At 46.6% G+C, this 10,759-nt stretch overlaps 1 long non-coding RNA gene across 1 annotated transcript; it reads right to left on the bottom strand.

Annotated features, from left to right (window-relative positions):
* Nucleotides 1-1,685: 1,685 nt before the first annotated feature.
* LOC129386543 (uncharacterized) lies at nt 1,686-9,826 on the bottom strand. Its single transcript, XR_008613901.2, has 2 exons — nt 8,506-9,826; nt 1,686-1,920 (listed from the first exon to the last, which is right to left on the bottom strand). It is a non-coding gene; the product is annotated as an uncharacterized lncRNA (long non-coding RNA).
* Nucleotides 9,827-10,759: the final 933 nt, after the last annotated feature.

Below are 10,759 nucleotides of genomic sequence, written 5' to 3'. Positions count from 1 at the left end.
AACAACAAGCCCTATAAAAAAAAATTGCCTCTCCTTCCTGCTTCAAATTACGGACATTTAGCCTTCCCCTGGGACGTCCGGCTGTGTCCCGCTTGGAAACGCGAAGTTTCGATTGCGCTATTATGACGTAGAATACCGCAATTAAATCTGAACACGAATAGGTGTGGCTTTACATCATCGAACCTTTGTGCGTCAAGGGGGCGGGAGGGGTATAGAATAAGCGAACCATTTTCTCACCTATTGCCAAAAATATAATTTCCAAGCAACGCTATGGGCCTTGCTCCCTCGATGACTAATAATTTATCTTTGGTGCACCCTTGGTCAAGCCCGAAAGGAAGTGTGTCAGATTGTGCACGAGCACTTCCTTGCTACAGGGAAACTCTCATGTTAAGCACCTCCTACTTATGAACATTAGATCGCATTTTAACCTGATAGCGTTAAGGGCCCCGTGTCACAGAAAATCCGGTATCGGCGTCCGGCGCCGGAGTCCCCGTGAGCGAAAATTCCCCTAGGAATTCCGTAAGTATATGTAAATGCCACGTCTGGTTTTTTGACATGTGGTATGTGCGGCTTATATTGCCACACCATTCTATCAATAAAGTTGCGCATACCTTGTCTTACAATTTTGACAAAGTTATTCCTCGAAATTTTGAGAGCGATAGCCCAAAAACAAGTGTCATGAAACAAAACACCGACATAGAGCATGCCTTTTCCCTTAAATCTTCTCAGACTGAAATATTAAAAGTTGCGAAACAATAACAGAAGCCTTAGAATGATCTAATTTTTTTTTTGCGCGGCTGGGCACTCGGCTGGGCACTACCCCTAGGATCGGCCCACGCAAGAGGCAGAGTTTCTACCGGTAAGCTCACCTTCGTGCATAGCGTTCGCCGCCAGCGTTTCACAGCAGATATTGCGGTGACATACGCTGGCGTTGAAGGGAAGCGTGAGAAGCAGTCACAGATGTTTGAATGTTATCGCTTTCCAATCTTCAAGGAGAAGCTTAAGCGTCCTTCAAATTTTTTTTTTTATCTGGCAAGTTCGTCAAAAATTGACATGACACCACTTGCAAGAAGAAAAAAAAGGACAAGGAAAAAGAATTTATAATGAAGATTAATTATGTATAGGTAGTATTGACCAATAAGTTAACGGAAAGCAAGTAATTACCATTGTGTTTTCATTGCGAATCATGGCTAATCCCCCCTCGTGGGTACGTGCCGTAAGTAGAAGGCGACGACACCAAGAACTACAACAACGACGAGGAACGTTCAGCTACACAGAAGTGAAGACGATGTCGGTAACAGAAAATGGAAGTTGACGATGCAGAAATGAATATTTTAGCAATTCGGTGTGTTGCTACGTTGCTTCAATGCAAATCATACTACATCGGCATTCATCGCGGGATGAGCTTTGCCGGACGTTTTTGCATTTGGCGTCCGTCGAAATGCGGCTACCGCAGCAGGGATCAAACCCACGACCTCGAGCTCCACAGCACAACTTCATAGCCACTACACGCGCCTTTCAAGCGACTGAGGATTTTAGGCGAGTACACGGCAAGCTTCCCGCAACCGAGCGGTGTTCAGAGTAGAGATGACGTAGAAACTCATGCGTTGGCTTTCTACTTGCTTGACTGGCTTGCATCCTTCCTGTGATGTATACAAGAAAAAAAAAATAACGAGGACACTGTGTTGAGGGTGAGTAATATTTAATCAAGGAGGGAAAGTCATGTTATGAGAGGTCGTGATTTACAAGTTCCTTAGGCAGGCGATGACCATCCGCGTCCCGTTGTTTGTGCGCGGTTGGCCTCATGGCAGCGCGGACACCAAAGGCGATGAAGTGAAGTTCATGGCGAAATTTTTTGTGTGCATTGGCTTCCACGAAGACGTCTAGCCGTGGTGGTGCCATAGGTGCAGTTTCTTGAGGCTGAAACGTAAGAAGTGCGTGTAGAATGTCCAGGCTAACAATGACGTAGATTATAGATTTCTGAGATGGACATCAACTGTACACGGTACTACAACATAAGTTAAGACAGAAACCAGGGAAAGAAACGCTTACGCAATAAACAAGAAACACACAGGACGAATGCTGGACGCACGCATCTCTCCTGTCTGCTGTATTTTTCTTGCATGTGCGTTTGTTTCATTGTTTCTTTTTTTTAGTGACACCAACTCGCCCAGCACATGATAGTAGAACTACAGATACGTAACTACTGAACCTTTCTGCCTTTCCTTCCTCCATTCTCTCTCTTCCTCTACAGATACCTAAAGCGCTCTAGCAAGTAGAATAACGTTCTTTTTCATTTGTTGTTGCGCTCTCATATGATACAGAAAAAAGAAACGTTACTGCGGCGTATGTGGTCGCTGCAAGCCCTGCAGAAATGCTCAGAAGTATAGATTCCTTTAACTAGAGATAGTACAAAATGTGAAATGTTTAGAGCACAGCCCTTAGGCGCCCATTCCTGCGGCGAGCGTGGGCTTTGTTTCTCGTAGCCGAGGGAACGAGCACAGCGAAGGATGAAAGAGCCAACGCGGAGCGCAGCGGGAGATGAAAGATGGCGATAGTGAAGAGAGCGCGAGGCGGAAAGCGGTGAAGGAGGGTCTAGCGGAACCATGAGGCGGAAAGCGGAGGAGGAGGGCATAACCAAAGCGCGAGAAGGAAAGCTAGTGCGGCGCAAGACGGCTTTGCGGCGACGGTGGCTACGAGATGGTGCCAGAGTACGTTGGGCGCGTCGTCTGTACGGAAGGAAAGCGCTGCATGAGCGTAGGTCTGTCTGCAGCGGCTTCTGTAAATAGCGCCCACACGTCACCCACGCGCCGCCTCTCGTGATCTCCGATTAGCGAGGCAGTCGCGCCACACTCCGCTCCGTTTGCAACGTGCCGCACGAGATAGATTGTCCATGCCAGCCAATATACGGCAAAATGAAAACACATATAGAGCTGACCGCAACTTTTGCATTAGGGAATATCGTAATCGTGGGTAAATCTTTTTTTCGTTGTCTTCTGCCGGTGGTACCGGGCCTCCGAAATTTATAGCGCTGCACTAATATTAGGGGTTTAAAACTGTTGTTAGAATGACGTCTCAATCAATGCTCACATTTTGGGAGCGTAAGTCATGAGATTAGTCTTAAATATACAGCCGCTGAAGCCAATTACCAACCCCCCCCCTCCCTCACCAAATACACACACGCACACGCCCCTTAAAAAAAAACGTGCAGTACTGATGGCTCTTTGAAAGACAAGAAAAAGAATAGTGCTGTTTTCAGTGCCACTGTGAGACATTTGTGGCACTTGCAATAAATCTGTACCGAAAGTTAAATTACAAACCAATACTTACACCTTTAACATATTTCTATGTGTAACATTAGCTGTTGTGATGCTTTGGTTGAACAACACGTTTTGGAAGTGGTATAGAAACAGCCCTCCTAAATACTTTTAGTTTCGCAGAAAGAAGAGGGAAAGAATTGATGTGTGAAAAAAGGATTTGATTTTCTCTCGCGCCCCCACCACCCACCCCGCGCCCCCTTACTTATCGCGCACACAGTGGTTAAGATAGCATAGTGTAAACGCCGACAATGTCTTGTTCAGCAGTAGTGAGCGCAACCTTTTCAATACAACTTTTTCCAATATGAAATTCTGCAGTACAGACTCGGCAACGACTTTATTCGGACAGCTAGATCTAACATTAAAAAAAAACTATTAAGTACAGGGACACATCTTTTATTATTTAGTGGAAGGGAAAGTTCTGAGCTATCTCTCTGAGTTATGAACGTCCCATGAATCTTCGAGACGGGAAACGTTGACGGAAAGCAGAACTTTTCGAGACGAGTGTGGAACCAACTTCCCTGCACAATCATCTCGTTGTAAAGCAATAACCAGTGTTGCTATACATCGCGGGCGTTGAAATTTGTTTTTATTTTCTCTTTGTACGACACACCCACCATACTGGGACAGCTCCGCTATGCGTGACTGTAGACGACAGGGCGGTCACGTTTAACCGTAAGCAAAAGTGGTCGCGTGCATGCTGGGAGGAATGGATAAAAATGGGCGCGATGCAGCCTTACACCAGAAGAAGTACGAGGAACGAGGTAACCACATGCATAATATCTCCAGGCTATCCCAGGCGCGCGAGCAGCAGCAGTGTAACTAAAAATGGGGACACCGCGTTTCTGGCTTCGACGTCACCAACAAATGCAGTTCTCGGAAGCTGGTCGTAACCGGCACTAGTGTTGGTTAAGCCCTGCTGCCCAGAATACTGCGCTTCCAAAGAAGCAGGTCCTTATCGATCTAGTTCAACAAATGGGGGCACCGGCACGAGCATCAACGGTGCGCTTTATCAGACAACGTTGGTTCGAGCGGGATTTGGGCGCGTTGCATAGCTGACCTCGTTAAGCGCGGAAACGATGATGCAAAGATTGATGCTAATCAAGATAGAGCAGCCTAGTCGAATTGCACGTTCGCCTGCCATGCGTAGTTTTTATAGGCTCTTAGTTCCATACCACGGAAATCACCGCCGCTTTCGTTACAAGTGACGCTGATAATCCGAACGCGAGATTGCATGAGAAGTTACGCGTACGGGGCTTACTTCCGGGATTGTATGCCTATTAACATTAGCAGTGTACGCCTCTCGACAAATTATGCGATTTTAGTAAGAACAAGCTTATTTTGTGCAACAGAGATTAGGAAAGTTGCACATCTTTTTACACATACGCCATATGACCCACTTCTGCTGCTTTCTTTTAATGTTTGCGTATTGAAGGCTCTACTACAGCATGGATGAATTGGGATAGCCTTTTGGGACCAATTGAGATAGCGCTTATACATAGCCCTGACGGTTGTCCTTACTCCATTACTAAACGCGGAATATTTTACCCAGCTGTGTGTTTTCGTGTGCGTGTGTGTTTGTGAAGAGGGGGGAGGGGCTTTCGCGAGTCGGAAGACACTCAGTGAGGAAGCAACTATAAATAAACTCAGAACACCTGCGAATGCTAAGCGGCTGCAGCCAACTAGCACGTCGCGAGTGGTGCCGCATATACTGCGCTTGAATGCAACCGCTGGTGTCCATTCACTTTCATTTCCATTCAATACGCACCTAAATAGAAGGTGGAATATAGTTCCCTAAGATTGTGTACACTGATTCCTTTGTCATTGTTTTCGCTTCAGTGACTGCCGCCGTCCTTGACTGAGCAAACCTTCTATTTCTGCCTTTTTTTTTCTTCTTTCCAGATCGTAGTATGTCATTTGACCTAGTTGGCATTGACTAGCTTCCTTTACGTATTGTGCGATGTGGAACAATTGTTGACATCTCAATTTAAGTGTCCATGTGGCTGCATGATTTTTTCCCTCTAATGCTTTATTTCAAGGCGTACACATTGGCCTCAAAAAGAAAAAAAAGAAAAGGAAAGAGTAATTGCGAACCATCCGTTGAGAGTTGGTCTCAATGACTCGCTCGCGGTTAAATGCAACGCTGAAAAGTTCTCCTTTAGGCGGCTCTGCCATAACCAGCAGTTGCAGCTTAAAATTCTGAGACTGACTACGTGATTTGAGCGAAATTATGTTTCTGTCTAGATGCAAGTTAGTTTTGACTAATGTTCGGAGCAAAAAGTTGCCCGGACAGAAACACGAACACTTGCAGTGAACGTATAGAAACCACACTATATCGGTTTGGTAACCTGTTACGTAATTATATCATTGCATCGATAGAGACTGTGCGTACCGTAGCTAACTACACGGCATTTAAATATCATAGTGAATGTTCAACAGCGCCAACCGCCGAAGAGCTAGACGAGTAAGTGAAGCAACCGGGCGATTACTTTCAACTTGTAACTGTAGTGGGATCTTCACGTGGTGACGGCGAACCGGGGTTCAGGTGGCGGCCGCTCTCACGGCTTGTCGACCGAACTGAGTTCCACTTGCGGTGAGTGCTCTTCAAGCCTTGAAAAAGCGCTGACAAAGCGCCAACGAAGTCGACGCTGACAACGAAGGCGAGTTTGTAGTCTTGCGCAGGGGCATTTGGGACGCGAAGATATCTGAGGCTGTTTTTTTTTTTTCAGCATTTAAAACGTGTGCGTCTCCTATACTCGTCATGTCTTTGGTCTGTTTCGCTGTTAAACGTTAACCAGATAGAAGAATGCACTAGGCCACAAACAACCCATGACCAAGTGGCTATTAAAGGGGCTAGGATGACACATGTCCCAGTAGTAGTTACCTAGGCCGCATTCCCTATATTGCAGAAGCATTCGAAACGTTTTTTTACGAGCTACTGTGGTGTGGAACACTCTGCTTCGTAGCTAGAGAATCTGTACCGACTCGACAAAAAGAAAGGAACACCTGGAAGGGTTAATAATATACGTTTTATACATTTATTATACGCCTTCTAAGCGTTCGGCTAAAGCAGTACAATTTGATCAATCGAATCCGAATAGTGATAACAGTTAATGAATTGACTACAGGTTTAATTCTTGGTGTGCCAACCAGCACCGACAAGCGCACCAAGCCTTGAAAAGATTACGGGCCTTGAGAAAAACTGAGGAATGTGTCTTCTTTATTTTTTGCGCAGTCCCGTTCAATATAAGCTGCAACAAGCTGGCCGTGGTTGAAGAAGCCCCAAGACGGCGCAGCGGGGCCGACAAACGAATATAAATTGAAGGAATAAACGCCGTTGCAAAAACCTCTATTTATTCACCAATATTTCGTATGTTGGCGCCGCCATGCAATCATTGTGCCCTTTCGACCACGGCCTCCGCGTGATAGCGCACATTGAGGCGATTGTACGTCCGTAACCGACTCAGTCGTCAATTCAGTCGACTGTTGAAGAAAATTAACGCACTTCGAGGCATAATGTCGGTAAATACTTTCATTTCTTGTTAACGCGTGATGCGACAAGGAAGCTTACTAAGCAATGTATTATTTACCTCTTTCAGACATAAATAAGTTGCCCCCAAGGCCTTTCTTTTTACAAAATGTCACAAACAATAAGCGCAGCTACTGAGAAATGACATATTCTGACAGTGGAATATCCACTGAGCTACTGAATAGTGCTACAGCTTATTGTCACCGAAAATCCGTTTACCTCCCCACGCTACCGACTCCTGCGCAGAAATCGATGCGCGCGGTAATGACAGCTTCTTTAAATCTTTGTTGAAGTCCGGAAGGTAGGATAACTACTTCGGTTGCCTGAGGTATTGCCTGAGGCCCTTGTATAACATTTGAATGCTATGACTATCGGACACAAATGTTTACTGTATCAATGCTATTACAGTGTCCAAGAATATATATTTTGCACCAGCATTTGGCAACAGGCACGGAGGAACACGCAACGTTATGTTTCTGTGCCTTCCTACTTGCTAACTAACAGGAGTCCACCTGGCGGCCAGCCGTAGAGGCTTAGTGGCTACGACATTCCGCTCCTCCGCGTGAGGTGATGGGGTCGATTGGGTCTGATGTGATTGGGTCTGGATGGGGTCTGATGGGGGCAGACTAGGACTACTGACGTGACGTGCATGTATAAAGCCACATTTAGAAGCTCGTATGGTCGAAATTACCCATAACCCGCAACCGCCGTGTCTCTTATAGCCCCTCAGTTGTCTGGTAAGATAAGCTCCATCAATCACTACCTCTTGTTTGCCAGCAAGCCAACACGAAAACAACAACGACAACAACAACAACAACAACAACAACAAAAAGCTACAGCGATTTTGACTGTTTCGCACAGTGCACATGTATACTATGCACTAGTGAACACCGTCTGATAAAGTTCTAGAGAAACATTAATCTTTAGGTTGGGCTACGTTTGATTCACTCACTGGACGAAGCAGTGCACTGCGTATTAGAGCGAATCGAAAGATCAACTGATGAATGACAGTTGTTGCCGTAAACAGAAAACGCTGACCCTTTAATTAGCTTGACGTTGCCAGTATTGATGAATATTGTTGCAGCTTCGGCATTAGAAACATCCGTGAGCCGCTATCTACAGCGGATGACAGACGGCAGGAATAAGGCAAGCAACGGATAATACAGATACGACGACGCCATGGGTAGGCGCAGGGATAGTGCTGTCTAACGTCGGTACTCAGTTTTTCTGTAGTATTAAATCGAAGGTCAAGAAAGATGTGTATAAACTTCTTGTATCTTAATCATTGTATTCAAGTTTCGATTGACTGAAGCAAAAATCGCGATTACGTCACCCACCGAAGCCCTCTCCAAGCGCAATCGTGCCATTCGGTACAGTATTTTTGAGAAATATAAAAGCTCAGGATTATATAGCGTGAGCGCCTCGCCCTTGACTCATGATCCACAATTTCTAAGGAAACCCAACAAACCCCTAGGTCTCTGCCTTTATATTATGCAGCGGCTGAAGTCTTTCTCCATCTAAGGCACATGGAACTTACTTACATTGGACAGCATTAGGTTGCATATATAGCGAACCTGTTTCTGTAGCAGAAACACTTCCAGCCTCTTATAGTTCCCAAATACGACTTGTCTGCCCACAGGTGCTTGCGCGTTTACTCACTGTTTGAGATGCTTGAGGACGAGAAGCTTCTTCAGTTTATGCTTGATCAGCCACAAATGGTGGTGATGATGGTGCGGCTCCGCGAAGTGCACCAACATCAGCAAGAACAGGAGGATGAAAAAAAGGACGAGGTACTTGTTCCAGACCATCGCGTTCCTGAGGCAAAGTAAATGTCTACAAGAGCAAGTCCACTCTTCCGGAATGTCAGTCGCCGAATGACGAAGCTGTTCACTGCGTTATCCAGTCCACACTACACGTGGCGCCCTCGCGACCGCACCTGGCTTCCGGTCGACAGGGTTCTGGAGGATCTCACCGCAGACGTTGGTGTCTTCGAGTGGAATGGCCGCACGCTGGGTTCCGCGGGTGGTTTTTCTTTCCCCCTGACTCGAGACCGCGATGCGTGGCATTAGGCTAACCTCTTTTATGCCTTCCCTCGCCCCTCGCTCGTCGCGTTGCCGGCGCGTAATACACACGAACGAGGCAGAGAAAGTTGTGAAGGGGAAGGCGTAGAGGGGGGAAGGGGCAAGCAGGCCCTTATCGCAGCAGCCCGTGTGCTGTCCGACGCCTTCCGGTTTGACGGCGGCATCGGGGACGCGCCCAGAACGAGACCGGTGGCGGTGGAGAGATCGCAGTAACGAATGGGAATCCAGAAGAACGAGAAAGCGAAAGAACGCTGGCTGTCGGTGTTTGTCTTGGGTGCGTGCGCACCGCGGCCGAACGTCTGCAGTGAAGTTACGCTGACGCCGTTCCTCGCGCCGCCTGCCGGCAATCGTTCCGTCGGTCTGGATTCCTCCGGCCAACCAGTGGGTGCTTGCTGCTCACTGATTGTCCTTTCTGTCATTTCTTTTTTTTTTCATTTAATTTTCGGTCCTCCTCTTTCTGCTTCGTTTGCGCGTGCCTCTGACACGCAACGAAGGCGCCTCTATGTTCCTTCGGAACGGGTATCCCGTTCTCGCGTTTTGGTCCGGTCGGCAACTCTCATGCGGCGAGTTTGTCTGGAGCTTTCCCCTTGTCCCCCCCGGCCCTACCTCCGCAGCGATGGTCCAGTTTCGTTCGTGTATTGAGTAGCTGCCGAGTTTGGGGTTGAGGAGAAGATGAGGAAGAGGCAGCGGACGTTTCCGGAGGTAAAATGTGGGTTTCCGCCCCCGCTTTGTGACCGCGTTGCGTGCAGCTATTCAAAATAACTCGTGCTCTGCGACGCGAGAAACCAGCTGTTTCGAGGTTGCTGCTTTCGTGTCACTGGTTGTGTGAATTTCTCTTGCTTTAGAACGGTGCTGATTTCGCCTGTTACGAACGTCCGAGAAATATTTGCTCGCTTGTACACATGGCACTGGTGGTATCTGCACTAGAGATGGCTCGGTATCGATTAAATACGCATGCCTTCTTACAGATTCATTCTTGTGGTTACGCGGTGCACAAGTGGCCTTAAGAAGTGCGGGAAATCCCGTAGACCAGTTTCTTTTTATTATTGCTCGAGTCAAAGTTGCTATTCGATAGATTTTTTTACACTAGTATCTTGGTCATTATAAACTAAGCTGTAGAATGCACGTGCGAACTCCAAGGTGGTTCGGTTTATATTTATACATCTAGGCTCATCTTCACAAGAAAAGTTCTAAGCTAATACTTCGCAAAAACGTATGCCAGCCAATCATGATGTCGGGCATATCATTATTGATAGGGACTACTCAATAAAAAGGGGCCCTTATAGATGAATAAATTTTGTGAATTAACCCCCCCCCCCCCCACCCACAAACTTTTTTTTATGCAGAAAACAAAAAAAACTACTTAACGCGTATATATGTTTGCCAACAAAATAAAATGCGTTCAAATGAAGCAACTTGTTTCAGGCCTAGCTGTGACCTTGACGTCACCGGCCTGGGTTTAAATGAAATAACGTCAATAGCTGTAGACTGATATGCAACCAACGCACCGTGATCGGGTTCAATCGTGGTCGGAGGCTGCTTTTGTCTGAATAAGACTAAGGCTAGGTAATATTTATATGTAAGCTTCAGGTAACTAAAGAAAAAGTATGTTGTATTAACGGACAGTACCTCTAAAAGTAACAGAAACACAAACTTGGGCGCAGCGACGAGAAATTGGCACTTTCACTCGAAAGACGCAACACTGACAGCGATAGCAAGGTTTAGCGTGACCCTTGAACTTTCTTGAATGGGGTGTTCTAACTATACACGGGTCGGACTAGCACGGACGCGACATGTGCTGGTGCGAATTTCTGGCGCCCTGAAAAGCTTCA

This window comes from Dermacentor andersoni, chromosome 4, assembly GCF_023375885.2.
Source record: "Dermacentor andersoni chromosome 4, qqDerAnde1_hic_scaffold, whole genome shotgun sequence".
Classification (NCBI taxonomy): domain Eukaryota; kingdom Metazoa; phylum Arthropoda; class Arachnida; order Ixodida; family Ixodidae; genus Dermacentor; species Dermacentor andersoni.
The sequence above is the reverse complement of the archived record's forward strand: the minus strand, read 5'-3'. Positions and strand labels throughout refer to the sequence as shown.